At 41.2% G+C, this 14,865-nt stretch overlaps 1 protein-coding gene across 8 annotated transcripts in view; it reads right to left on the bottom strand.

The window, feature by feature from the left end:
• ABCC5 (ATP binding cassette subfamily C member 5) overlaps positions 1–14,865 on the bottom strand; it is a 95,457-nt gene that overhangs the window by 71,530 nt on the left and 9,062 nt on the right. The window contains exon 1 of one of the 8 annotated variants that reach the window (XM_037988504.2): positions 9,755–10,304. The exons of the other annotated variants lie outside the window; for them this stretch is intronic. The gene's annotated coding sequence lies outside the window, so the exon portion shown is untranslated. Of the gene's footprint in view, positions 1–9,754; positions 10,305–14,865 lie in introns of those variants that run through there. 8 annotated transcript variants of the gene reach the window in all.

Genomic DNA, 14,865 nt, shown 5'->3' with positions numbered 1-14,865 from the left:
TTGAGCCTTTTATCTCATGGAAGACATTATAGAATTCTATTAGAGTCCTCTCTTGACATTTACCTTTATCATGTTATTACACTGCAGATTAATCACTTTCAATGGAAAGTTACGTGGAAACTACTAAATGCCGCAGTTAAATGGATTATTTCTACAAATATATATAACATAAAATTTGGCATTTTAGCCATTTTTAAGTGTATAGAATTCAGAGGCATTAATTATATTCCCAATACTATACAACCATTGCCACTAATTCCAAAATACATAGATCTTGAAATATGGAAATTGGCTTCGTATATCATTGAGGTCTAAAAATCACTGCTAGAACTATAACTGCAGTTTGAAAAATACATCCACTATAAATTTGTATTGGAACGGAGAGCTCACTTGTTTTTTTTTTTTTTTTTTTTTGAGACGGCGTTTTGCTGTCACCCAGGCTGGAGTGCAGTGGTGCAATCTTGGCTCACTGCAAGCTCCGCCTCCCAGGTTCCAGCAATTCTCTTGCCTCAGCCTCCCAAGTAGCTATGATTACAAGTACCCACCACCACGCCCGACTAATTTTTGTATTTTTAGTAGAGATGTCATTTTGCCCAGGCTGGTCTCAAACTCCTGACTTCAAGTGGAGATCTCACTTCTTGTTTAACTTTTGATAGCACAAGAAGTATATAAAGCAGCTTGACATTATTTATGATTCAAATATTAGTTGCCATTGAAATTACTTGACCACAGTACCATTTTACATTCCCACTAGCAATGGATGCGAAATCTAGTTTCCCCACATCCTCACCAGTGCTTGGTATTGGCTTTTTTTTTTTCTCCCCAAGAGACAGTCTTGTTCTGTCGCCCAGGTTGGAGTGCAGTGGTGCAATCTCGGCTCACTGCAACCTCCGCCTCCCAGGTTCAAGCAATTCTCCTGCCTCAGCCTTCTGAATTGCTGGGATTACAGATGCCTGCCACCATGCCCAGCTAATTTTTCTATTTTTAGTAGAGACGGGGTTTTACCACGTTGGTCAGGTTGGTCTCGAACTCCTGACACTGTGATCCACCTGCCTTGGCCTCCCAAAGTGCTGGGATTACAGGCGTAAGCCACCGTGCCTGGCCAGTATTGGCATTATGTTTTATTTTAGCCATTCTAATAGGTGTGGTATGGAATCTTATTGTGGTTTTAATCTGCACTACCCTAATGATGAATGAAAAATGTTTAACATCTGTACTTATATGTCACCCCTACATTCTTTTTGCTGAAGTGTCTGTTCAAGTCTTTTGCCCATTTTCTATGGTTTTTTTTTCTTTCTTTTTTTTTTTTTTTAAAGACAAAGTCTTGCTCTGTTGCCCAGGCTGGGAGTGCAATGGCATGATCATGGCTCATTGCAGCCTCAAACTCCTGGGCTCAAGTGATCCTCCCACCTCCCAATGAGCTGGGACTGCGGGCACACACCACCACACCCAGCTAATTATTTTTACTTTGCAGAGACAGCACTGTGTTGCTCAGGCTGGTCTTGAACTCCCGGGCTCAAGTGATCCTCCCACCTTGACCTCTCAAAGTGCTGAAATTACAATTTATTTTCTAAGCGAATTTTTTTTTAGTGTTGAGTTTAGCAAGTTCCTTATATATTCTGGATTAAAGTTCCTTGTCATATGATTTGCAAATATTTTCTTCCATTTTATGGCCATGTTACATCCTAATTAGGGCCATTCATGCAGCAAAAGTTTGTAATTTTGAAGTCTAATTTACCAATTTTTTTCTTTCACAATTGTGCTTTTAGTGTCATGCCTAAGAACTCTTCTTCCAACCCCCAGGTCATGAAGATTTTCTCCTATGTGCTCTCTTAAAAGTTTTATAGTTTTACATTTTACATTTAATTCTATGGTTCATCTTTAGTTAATTTCTGTATAAAGTGTAAGGCTTTGGCAAAGGCTCACTTTGCTACCTACAGATGTCCAACTGTTCCAGTATCATGTGTTGAAAAGACTACCATTTCTCCAGCAAGGTGCCCTGCACTTATGTCAAAAAGTTGGCCATGCCTGTCTGAGTCTATTTCTAGACTCTATTTCATTGATCTATTTGTCTATCCCTCCACTGATACTACTGACTTGATTACTGTAGCTATAAACTAAGTCTTAAAATAGGATAGTGTGATGCCTTCAACTTTATCCTTCCTTTTCAAATTTGTTTTAGCTATTCTATTTCTTCTGCTTTTCCAGGTGAGCCAAGTTCAAGAGTTAGAAGGGTTTTATAAATATCATTTGATATTTGAGAAGCATCAGAAAAGGAAAACTTGGCATGCAATCCATCAGTATGTTTACAGGAGCATGGCATATTAGCATTAATAGGAAACCAGAATCTTCACATCTTTCATCCATTCTTTCAACAAATAACTTACCAAGTGCCTCCTCCTGTAAGACTATTCCAGATGGTGGGAACAAAACAAATGCCAATTCCTATGTGTATAACACACTAATTTCATTTTCTTCATTTCTAAAATGCCTAGTGACAGTTTTCACTAAAACCTAGTCATAGAAAAGTAAATGGACTTAATAATTCTTTTTAAATCCTCTGATTGCATGGTTTTTGTTGCTTTTACTATATATAACTATGTCATGTTTCACCACCACCTAGGTAGTAAGTTACTTCCTATATTGGAAAACATCAAATTCAAAGGCTCTTTTTTAAAAGATTCAAATGAAAGCTGCCAGGCAAGCCTTCATTTCCCAGGTTTCTCATGAATACTGTAGTGGCACTACTGACAGCAGACACTTAGCGCTCTCCTGCTGCCTTTGGTTTTAGAACAAGGCACTCGGTGCAGTTTTATCCTGACAAACCCCCTAAGAGTGGTTGAAATAGCACTCATCTCAGAATTCTCATGTAACAAAGCATGGAGTAGAAATTCTCACAGTAAGAGTATGGAAAAGTCTATATTGTTGATCTAAAAGAATCAAACCTTGCTACTCTAAGCAACGAACTTTCCAAGTCGCATCCTGACCCTGCTATTCTTTCTTAAATGTTTTCCCAAACTGTCAATCTTGTTGTCATATCTTTACACATTAACCAAGTCAGGAAAATGAACTATCTGATGGAAATACAGGTATGATACAGGATCTTCTCCTTTGAAGGAACCACTGTCCCACTCCGTATCTGCACCTAGCTCCTTCAGAGACAGGTCTCTCAAAACAATAAGCAACAGACATTCAGCTGTTGGCAAGAACTCTCAAACGTTAACATGAAAAATAAATAAATAAATAATAATAACAAGAGAAAAGAATTCTCTTACTCCAACAAAACTATTTCTTTCTTATGGCCTTAAAGTATGAAGATCTCCATAGGCAGAATCTTCCCACAGCTGGGGGTCATAGTAATTTCAAACATGAATTTTAGAAGACAGATACAGATTTAAGTTTGTTTACTCATTTTTACAGTGGTACATGCACCTACCACATAGGGATGAGAGGAATTAATGGGATAATTAAAAGTGCTTGGCAAAATACTGGGTATATAATAAACATTCAATACATGTTAGCTATATTATCCCAATTCAGCTAGCCAATAAATCTTAGGGTCTATCTCAACTATTTCTTCTTTCCTTTAGTTTTCTCTGACTCTTTCAAGGTTGGGGCATTCATTTCCTTCCTCCTATGTCTTCCCTGCACCTATACCACCACAGCAGGATGCTTCTGGTAAGAGGTCCTAGAGGGCAAGCTGTCTTCCTCTTGTTTGCATCCCTGGCCTCTGGCATAGTAGAGAGTTTGGCACCTAGTACTCACATGTCAGCGAAAATACCTTCAAAATACCTTCTTTACCTTACATTCTCCATATCATCAACTAATGCTACATGATATACCACTGAGGCAATCTTACCCATTCCACTTCTGTTTAGATTCTCTAGCTGTTTTGCTTATTATTATTTTTGTCTGAAACAGGATTTTGCTGTCACCCAGGCTGGAATGCGGTGGCACAATCATAGCTCACTGCGGCTCTGACCTCCCTGGCTCCAGCAATCCTCCTACCTCAGCCTCTAGAGTAGCTGGGACTACAGGCATGCACTACCACCATGTCTGGCTAATTTTTTTATTTTTGTAGAGACGGCTTCTTAATATGTTGCCAAGGCTGGTCTTGAGGTCCTGGGCTCAGGCAATCAATCCTCCATTCTTGGCCTCCCAAAGTGCTGGGATTACAGGTGTGAGCTACCACACCCAGCTTTTGCTTATTATTAATAGTATAACATACAATTATAGTTTTATTTTTCTCCTTCTGGATTATTTAGGAAAAATTCTACCATTGGGGTTACAGGATTTAAAAAATGTAGGTCCTAGCAATTAGACTTCTACCCAGTTTGCTCCAATTAACTTTATTATAGGATATGTGCTCCAGGATTATTGCAAAAGAGAACTGCTATTAACTTTAGTACTTTCACTTCTATTTTGTGGACCTCAGGTTGTCTTGACATCAGCAAGAAATAAAGGAAGTTATAGCAATCTTCCTTGTGTACAGCCAAATCTCATGACTAGTATGCATTTATAAAGGCAAGCTTTTCACTTAAAGGTAATTCAGAAAATGTATACAAATTTATAACAAACCAACAGACACTGTTTTAAATGGTTTACAGATATTAACTAATGTAATCCTCATAATAACACTTTGAGGTAGGTACTAGTATCCCCATTTTACAGCTAAGGAAACCGAAGCACACCAATGTTAGGTCACAGCAGGGATTTCAATCCAGCCTTGAGCTAAGGCTCTTCATCACTCTGCTATGTGCCTGTCAAGAAAAAAACAAAACAAACAAAAAAACAAAAACAAGCAAGTAAACCATAACTGTACAAAATTATCCCAGGTGTACTTCATAAACGGCTCTTCTCTATTCCCCGGGTGAATACTAGATTAAGATAAACAATGACTCAGGGCCAGGCACAGTGGCTCACGCCTGTAATCCAAGCATTTTGGGAGGCTGAGGTGGGCGGATCACCTGAGGTCAGGAGTTCGAGACCAGCCTGGCCAATATGGTGAAACCCCGTCTCTACTAAAAATACAAAAATTAGCCAGGCATGGTGGCACATGCCTGTAGTTCCAGCTACTCGGGAGGGTGAAGCAGAAGAATCACTAGAACCTGGGAGGTGCAGGTTGCAGTGAGCTGAGATTGCACCACTGTACCCCAGCCTGGATGACAGAGGGAGACTCTGTCTCAAAAAAAAAAAAAAAAAAAGGAAACATAACAGCATCTTTATACTAACCTGCCAGTAACTGCACAGATGTCTCCCACATGTAACTAACTATATGCTTGGATGTCTAACTTCTCTTCCTCTCTAGGCTTCCCAAAAAAGCTCACATGCCCGAGCATGCCAGGAAAAAAAAAAAAAAAGTATGTCTATTTCAAGGTAAAAATAAATATTTTCTACCACAGTTAACATTCCATGAAGTGAGTTATCAACATTCTAAGGTTGAATGGATAGAAAATGGCAACGAACCAAGAGAAAAGACTTAATATATTCAAGCTTTAAGGGCTTACTATACAAAAGCATAAATAATATAATAAGGTAGGGAATCATGAGTCAGTGAATATTGCTGAAACAAATAAATACCAGATTGTGCCAGGTGCAGTGGTTCACACCTGTAATCTCAGCATTGGGAGGCCAAAGTGGGAGCATCACTTGAGCCCAGGAGTTCTAGACCAGCCTGGGCAACAAAGTGAGAACCTGTCTATATACAACATTTTTTAAAACTAGCCGGGCATGGTGGTGCACACCTGTGGTCCAGCTACATGAGAGGCTAAGGTGGGAGGATCGCTTGATCCTGGCAGGTCGAGGGTGCAGTGAGCCACGACTGCACCTCTGCACTCCAGCCTGTGTGACACAGTGAGACGGTCACTCACATCCTACCTACCTACCTTCCTAACAACTAACCAGATTGGAGATGAATTAATTGAGATCCAGGTTTCACATCATACATTAATCCATCTGGAATTAACCTCCCAAAAATTACATTAAAAATGATGACACAAATTACATAGCATACTTAGTCCAGCTATGATGGGGGACAGCCTCCATTTACCCCCAACAATCAGAAATGTATATCAAAGGGAAGAGAGGTTCGAACATGAGAAGGAAACTTTTTTGCATAAGGAAATTAGCATTAAGAGAAGGGAAGATAAAGCTAAAGAAGTGACCAAGTGGTGGGGTGTGGTGGCTCGCACCTATAATCCGAGCACTTTGGGAGGCTGAGGTGGGCAGACTGTTTGAGCCCAGGAGCTTGAGACCAGCCTGGGCAACATGATGAAACCCCGCCTGTACAAAAAAATACAAAAAAGGTACGCTATTAGCCCCAGCTACTTATGAAGCTGAGGTGGGGGGATGGCCTGAGCCGGGGCCATCGGGCTGCAGTAAGCCAAGATCATGCCACTGCACTCCAGCCTGGGTGACAGAGTGAGACTCTGTCTCTAAATAAATAAATAAATAAATAAAAATAAGAAGTAACCAAGTAACTAACAGAATAATATATTTCAAGTAGCGGACTTTTACTGAAAAAGTAAAATACAGTATTTTTTTCATCCATTCATTCAACTAGTCCTTATTGAGAGCCTGCTATGTGCCAGGCACTGTTCTAGATACAGGAGAGAACACACAGACCCAATGTCACCAATCGAGAAACACAAATTAAATTTAAGATACAACCATATATGCCTTAAAAGAGATAAAATCCAATATGGAAAAGAAAATGCAATATGGAAAGGAGGGAAATATAGACAAACATACACGGTCTGAACATAAACTGATTTTTAATATGCTACCAGCAGGAATTCAGGAGAGCAAATTGGTAATATGTAATACTACATACTCTGGGTCTCCATAACTTTACTGCATAAAGGAAAATCTTCCAAAGGAAAAAACCATTAAACCCAACAGTTTATAGGGATCTAAATGCCTAATACAAAATCAATGGCTAACCTACAGTTGATCAACACTCTAGCTCAGCACTGTCCAACAGAAATATAACGCAAGCTGCAAATGTAAGCCACATAATGTAACTTAAATTTTTCTAGTACCATATTTAAAAAGTAAAAAGTAGGCAGGGTGCAGTGGCTCACGCCTGTAATCACAACACTTTGGGAGGCTGAGGTGGGAGGATGGCTTCAGGCCAGGAATTTGAGACCAGCCTGTGTAACCCTCCAAGACCCCATCACTACAAAAAATTTAAAAATTAGCCGGGCATAGTGGCACGAGATTGTAGTCCTAGCTACTCAGGAGGATGAGGCAGGAGGATCACATGAGCCCAGGTGTTTGACACTGCAGTGAGTCATGATCATGCCACCGCACTACAGTCTGGGTGATGGAGTGAGACTCTGACTCTAAAAATAAAAAGTAAAAGGTGGATTAATTTAAATAATGTATTTCATTTAACCCAATAAAAAGTATTATATCTTTTTTAACATATAATCAATGTGAAAAATTATTAGGTATTTTACAAATGAAGTATTTCTTTTTTTGTACTAAGTCTCTGAAATCAGGTATTTTATGCTTACAGCACATCTCAGTTCAGACTGGCCATAGGTCAAACGCTCAATAGCCACAATAGTACTATGTCGCATGGTGCAGCCCAGGAATTCACAAGTGAGGGTGTTTTGCTTGCCCAGAGGACATTTGGCAACAGCTGGAGACGTTTCTGATTGTCCCCACTGGAGGGGTGCTACTAGCTCTAGTGGGTAAAGGTCAGGGATGCTGCTGAACATCTACAATGCACAGGAGAGCCCCCGCAATAAAGAATTATATGGCCCAAAATGTCAATAGTACTAAGGTAACCCTAGATAGATAAACAGCTGGTACTGATAGAGGCTGACCTAGGGGAATGTATTTTATGAGGCCGTTTGTTTTTTGTTATGATGCTTTCAATCCCTTGTACGAGTAACTTTTTAAAGCTTCCCCTGAAACAAGATGAGGGGACCCATTTCTCTTATTTATCTTAAGGAGCACGGCACACTGAAAGGCTGTCAGTGGCCAGACGGCCCGACCACACAGAAAGGCATCTACACCAGCTGCTTTGTCTCAAAGGGAAAAATACTGGCAGATCTAGGAGCTGAGAAAAATATTAAAAGAGGAAGTATGATTGCCATTTATATCTTTCCCATGACTATGTGACTAGGAGACTCAGCATTTTTCCTACCAAGGTAATGGCAATGGGACAGGAGCGGGGTCACAGGGAAGCTAAAAAGGGACAATGAAGTTCAGATTCTGCCAGGTGGGGTGGCTCATGCTTGTAATCCCAGCATTTTGGGAGGCCAAGGTGGGAGGATCACCTGAGGTCGGGAGTTCAAGACCAGCCTGGCCAATATGGTGAAATCCCCATCTCTACTAAAAATACAAAAATAAGCTGGGTGTGGTGGTGCATGCCTGTAATCCCAGCTACTCGGGAGGCTGAAGCAAGAGAATCGCTTGAACCAAGGAGGCAGAGGGTGCAGTGAGCCAAGACTGCACCACTGCACTCCAGTCTGGGCAACAGAGCCAGACTCTGTCTCAAAAAAAAAAAAAAGAGAGAGAGAGAGAGAGAGAGAAATAAAAACAACAACAACAACAAAACAAAAAGCAATTCAGATTCTGTCAAGGTTCAAACAAAGGTCAGGGAAATACACATTCATAAACACCTCTGGTACGAAAAACAAGTAACATTTGATCCATAAGCAGACAGATCTGCTCTTGCAGAAGACGCCTCTGCAGGCCCTAACACCATCCTCAGGCCTCAGATAATCAGCACACCTATCACACCCCATGGCCGCCACTTCTCCAGCTGTCCCATCTCATTTTAACAGGCTGCCAGAGTGAACGCCTGCTGACGGTGCAACCAAGGGCTTTTCCCCTGCACGGAGGCCACTGGGACAGATACCAGGGGCCAGAAATCATTCCCCGTCTGAGCAATCCAATCCCTTCTGGACGGCCAGACGACAGCAGGGTAGCCTTCCTAATAAGCCTCAGGCTGAGGATTCAACCAAGTTCTTCCTGAAGGCAGAGACTGCAGGTATCAACTGGCAACACAGAGGCACCTCGGTTTCCAAGGGGGGTTAAAGGCTGCCTGCTCCTGTCTGGCACACCCCTCAAAGAAAGTGGTATCTGGGGCACAATTGGAATCAACAGGCCTCAGATCTCACAACACTGTCTTCCTCTCCTCTCCTCATTCACAAGACCTTAAGACAAACAAGAGAACAGGCGCCTCTTCTAATACATCCTTCTGGCCAAGAAAAGCATTTCTACAGATGTCCCAGGCCCATGCAGCCTTTATGACAAACATCTAGAAAGACAAACTTTTAAGGGGAACTGTTGTGCCACCAGATACAGTTCTTAAGGGACTCAGAATATTAGAAATTAAATTTAAAAGAAATTAAAATTCACTTTTAAATTAAAAAATATCAAAAACTGATGTCCTCCCAAGACCAGCTGACTTCAGGCTTTCCCGCCCTTCCTAATCTCCAACAAGTTAAAGAAACCTACCAAGCACGTTTCCTCTCCTAATTCCCACCACATCCTTACTCCCCAGTAGGCTGTTAACATGACCCTAACCATCTTAAGCTCTTCCCTTAAGAACTTCCAAATAGTAGCCATTTCCGTCAAGAGGATCAGCAAAATTCTAGAACCCAACCTATATGGGGAAGAAGCAGAATACAAAAGAAAGAGCTATTAATCCAAGTCAGGGAAGCTGCTAAACTCAGTCCCATCACCAGGAGCTATGCTACACGGAGAAAAGAATTAACCTGAGCATCAGCTCACTTACCTGTAGCTGTGCTGTTACTCTGAATAACTGTGCTGTTACGTTGATCAGCTAGCAATACAATTCACAAGCATCCTTCCACCACCACGGTAAAACAAGGTATTTGTCTGCAGTTGATAATCTAGCATTATTCCATAATCAGCAGGAATTTGAGGGTTTTCAGCTGTTTCATAAGCTAAATTCCAAGGAACTTATTCAAAGTTCCTATTACGTTGGGTCTAAGATTAACTTTGTTAATACCATGGTAAAGTTTCAAAGGATTAAACTGAAAATGAATCACAGGAGTAAAGGGGGATTTACAGGAAACACTTGGAGCCATTGGGTGAGGGGAGAGAATAGACTTTATTCCATGAGATCCAGACTAGAGATTCTCAGCACTGCCTACCTACTAGAATCACCAGGGGAGTTTTAAAACAATACCGATGCCTGGGTTCTATCCCAGAGACTGATTTAATTGGTCTGGAATAGGACCCCAACATTGGTATTTGTTGAACATTCTTCAAGTGATTTTAACATTCAGCCTGGCTTAAAAACCATTGATTTAGAGAGTTGTGAATATTGTTCTTTTGCATTTGACAAAAATCCCTTCAACAAGATTTTCAGGCTTTAGCTTAAAAAAAAAAAAAAAAAAAAAAAAAGGCCCAGTGCGGTGGCTCACACATGTAACCCCTGCACTCTGGGAGGCTGAGGCAGGGGGATCACTTGAGGTCAGGAGTTCAAGACCAGCCTGGCCAACACGGCAAAATCCTGTCTCTACTAAAAATGTAAAAATTAGCCAGGCGTGGTGGTGCACACCTGTAACCCCAGGTACTTGGGAGACTGAGGGCAGGAGAATTGCTTGAACCCAGAAGGCAGAGGTTGCAGTGAACTGAGATCGTGCCACTGCACTCCAGCCTGGGTGACAGAGAGAGACTCCATCTCAAAAAAAAAAAAAAAAACACAAAGGCCAAAATATAATTTGTAAATAAAACTTCCTCCAGTGCCTAACACAATGTGTGTTAAATGCGTAGTACAAGGCTTTCAGGGTTCCATCATGTGACCGCTGTACTGCAGAGCCGGCCAGAACTGCTGACCACAGTGAGAAGCAAACACAAAGGTTAGGGGCTGAGCGGTTTGGCTATTCTTCTATTGGGAGACACAACATTTAAGAAAACTAAGTGACTGCTCAACATCATACCTGCATAATACCAATTAAAAGTAAACAGAAGGTTGTCAAGTTCACAGGATTCTTAAAAAAGTCATACAACTATAGCTATTTATTGGAACCCATTCTGTGTAGTTTATTTATCTCTAAAAGCCTGAGTGTGTCTATTTCCACCACATAAATACAGATTTCATAATAACATATAAATCCTTTTTAGCGAGATTTGCTTTTGAAAACATACCCTGAACTCTAAGGTCAGGTACAGCTGTCAGTGTCGTGGCATCTTCTGGCTGGTTCCATGCTCTTTTTGGCAGCCCAGCACACTGGACCAGAGACAGGCAACAGAGCCATCATGCTTCAAAGAGGAGCCAAGTACTGTGTTCTGAGCCACCGGATTCCAGAAAGAACATCCCTGGAAGCTCACCCAGCCCCAGCATAGTCTGCCGAGTAAGTGTCTCTCCTGGGCCTCACCTACAGAGAGGTGAGGCTAAATGGGGACTGGGCAGGATGGCCTTTGAGGTTCCATCCATCTTTTAAAGTACACATGTCAGTCTTGCTTTCTGCCTCCACGAGCAGGCTTTGGTAAGTGGAAGTTCTCATCTGATATCTAATAACAATTGATTCTTTGAACAGCTAATTCAGAAAATAATCTTAAGCAGTTAAAACACATATAATATCTAATCATCTAAATTGGCTAACTCCTTAAAAGGGGGGCAGAGAGGGAAAGGAAAAATTTAATTCTGCTCATTAGTGGACTTCAGTGCACCAAATTAACTTCACTTTAGTCTGTAAGCTTAACAATGACAGTTGCAAACCCTTCTGGAGACCCTGTTTCTTGCATTGACCTTTTTATTTTTGACTAAGAGAGAGGGAAAAATGATAAGACATTAAAGAAAGCATTAACAGAAACCTACCTAACGGTGGAAACAAGATTTCATTGAAAAGGTTTCCATTAACCATTTGTAACTTCCAAGTCATCTTAACAAAGATTTAGGTACTTAAAAAAAAACCAGGAAGCTAATTCCAACACTTTTCTTCCCCTTTGACAGAAAGCTCCTTTAACTCATGCCAACAGGCTATATTTATTTCCCTTAAGCAGCACTTCCTAGGAAAGCCGCAGCAGTCTTGCAGCAGACGGCATAAAAGAGCTCATGATCCCGACAGCAGCCCAACCTCAAGAGCCCCAGCGAGCTGTCCATGCAGTTACCAAGCATGAGAGCCACCTGGGCTCTGCACCAATCGCAGCACTGTTGTTATCTCAGCCGGAGAGCTCTGGGCTGCTATTGGAGACCAACACCTGGCACCAGACCAGATACGGTGTCACACCCAGCAGTGCCTAAGAGACTACTGAGCCTCATAAAGCTTTATGGATGCCTACAGGGAGAGAAAAAAAAAAAAAAAGCAGGTATTCTTACTTAACCCTGTCCAGAAAATCTGCTGAGTCACTGAATATCAATCAAGAGAAAAATAATGCAGAGCTGCAAAATGCTAATCTCCTTCCTCCTGCTCTCCTTCCTAACAGCAAGCCGACTCACAGGTAATACTGTTGACTCGGAAAACACAAGGGCATAAACAAATGCACACATCCTTAGTCTGTAAAGAAAAGCTTTCAGGAGCAAACTCTAAAAGTACAATGTGCTAGACAAAACTATTTTATGAAAACAATGGTGGTCTCTGGGTAGAGGAATTAAGGGTGGTTACTTTTCTTCCATAACTTTACACACTTTGTACATTTTCTATAATGAGCCCATATTTCTTTCCTAACAATACATCTTCGAATCATTTCTGGTAAGAGATTAGACCCACATCTTTGATCCCTAAGATATAACTTGAGCTCACCAAAATATTTCAAATCACTAATTATGAAAACTCCAACCAAGGTTAAAGGGTCAGCCTACCACAGAACTAAGGAAATACTAAGTAAGAGCCCTGGATTTTATGAATACTTGCTTTGTTACCTTTCCTAGACACAGAATATTCTAATTTGGTAGGAAGAAAATCCCACCAATGACGCATTTTTGAGAGAAGGGGAAAAAATAACTAAAGATCATGTGCCAGTAATAAGGGTACATGAACTTTAGTTTACTTCTGCTTTTTTTTTTTTTTTTTTTTTTTGAGACAGAGTCTTGCTCTGTCACCCAGGCTGGAGTGCACTGGCGTACTCTCAGCTCACTGCAAACTCCGGCTCCCAGAGTCAAGCGATTCTCCTGTCTCAGCCTCCCCCCAAGTAGCTGGGACTACAGGCGCCCGCCACCAAGCCCAGCTAATTTTTTGTATTTTCAGTAGAGACAGGGTTTCACCGTGTTAGCCAGGATGGTCTCGATCTCCTGACCTCGTGATCTACCCACCTTGGCCTCCCAAAGTGCTGGGATTACAGGCATGAGTCACCGCGCCTGTTATTTTTCCACTCTTCCTCCTTTCCCAGATTAGACATGCTAATGAAAAACAAGGCACCCTTAGCTTTGCCTGAGAGCACTAAGAAAACAAACCACCACCCCAATAAGATAAAGCTCATAAAAGCATCTGACAAGCTTTGTCTTGCTTTTGCTTAAATATTAAAGCAATTAAAATCCAAACTCCTTGGCTTGTTATTCAAGAACACACATGCCCAGGCGCGATGGCTCATACCTGTAACCCCAGCACTTTGAGAGGCCAAGGTGGAGGGATCACCTGAGGTCAGGAGTTCAAGACCAGCCTGGCTAACACGGTGAAACCCCATCTCTACTAAAAATACAAAAAATTAGCTGGCTGTGGTTGCATTTGCCTATAATCCCAGCTACTCGGGAGGCTGAGAAAGGAGAATCGCTTGAACTCGGGAAGCGGAGGTTGCAGTGAGCCAAGATCGCGCCACTGCCCTCTAGCCTGGGCTACAGAGGAAGACTCAACCTCAAAAAAAACAAAAATAAAAAACAAAACAAAAAACACACATAATGTGAAATTCACTGAGGTATTGTACTATAGCTAAGACTTCATACATTTTATGCTCAATACCAACAGGGACTAGGTACCCCTAAAACCCACAACTCTTTCTTTTGCCTGGCAAGTTCTTCATTTCTCCAAATTCTACCCATTCCTCAAGTTTCCAGTCAAATGATACCTCCTCCTAAAGTGTTCCCTGAGAAGCACTTTCTCGTTTTACTAATTCCCCCAGCACCTAAATTACAGTCATCTATGTAGAGTACGTGTTTGTGAGTTTAAGCTTCTATTGGTGAATAGGCAGGCCCAGCACCAATTTATCTTTATCTGCATCAGACCACTTGGTTCAGTGCTGTGCATGCATCTTGAAGAGTGTTCAAATATTTGCTAAATTAAAAAAATGAATAAACACTGCATCTTAAAAAAAAAAAAAATCAGGGCTTGTGCAGTCAAATGAGCTACATGTGCATACACAAATAGGATAAAGAAAGGAATACCTAGGCCTGAATAATCATGCCTCAGGCACAGGAACAGTGTTTAGGAGTAGCCTAGGTATAAATCTTCATGTTAGCTGAAATAACGCCAGCCTAATGCCAGCCAAAGTTAGTACTCAGGCTCAAAGAACTAACAGCAACAGAAGCCACCACTTTATTAACACTTCAGGATTAAAGGATGCCTGCTAAGCCTCAAACTGTGTCACAAGTATTAACATTATAGTCCCAAAGAAAGTGCGTAGGTGTGTGAATGCTTTATTTCAACCCTAAGCATATGTGAGAAATTACAAATATTTGAAGATGTGACTATTAGAGCAATTTTTCCAAATCATATTCCAAGAGAATGATTTGGTCATAATACTAAGAAATGGGCAAACCATGTAATCTGCATCTTCACTTCTTCACACCTTGAAGAAAAAAGCACTGGCCTGCTTAAAGTCAGAACTTATTCTTTGGTACTTTGCTTCTGACTTCTGTTTGACACCATTTCTTTTCTTTCTTTCTTTTTTTTTTTTTGGCGAGACAGGGTCTCGCTCTATCACCCAGGATGGAGTGCAGTG

This window comes from Chlorocebus sabaeus, chromosome 15, assembly GCF_047675955.1.
Source record: "Chlorocebus sabaeus isolate Y175 chromosome 15, mChlSab1.0.hap1, whole genome shotgun sequence".
NCBI lineage: Eukaryota > Metazoa > Chordata > Mammalia > Primates > Cercopithecidae > Chlorocebus > Chlorocebus sabaeus.
This window is presented reverse-complemented; position numbering and strand designations above follow the sequence as displayed.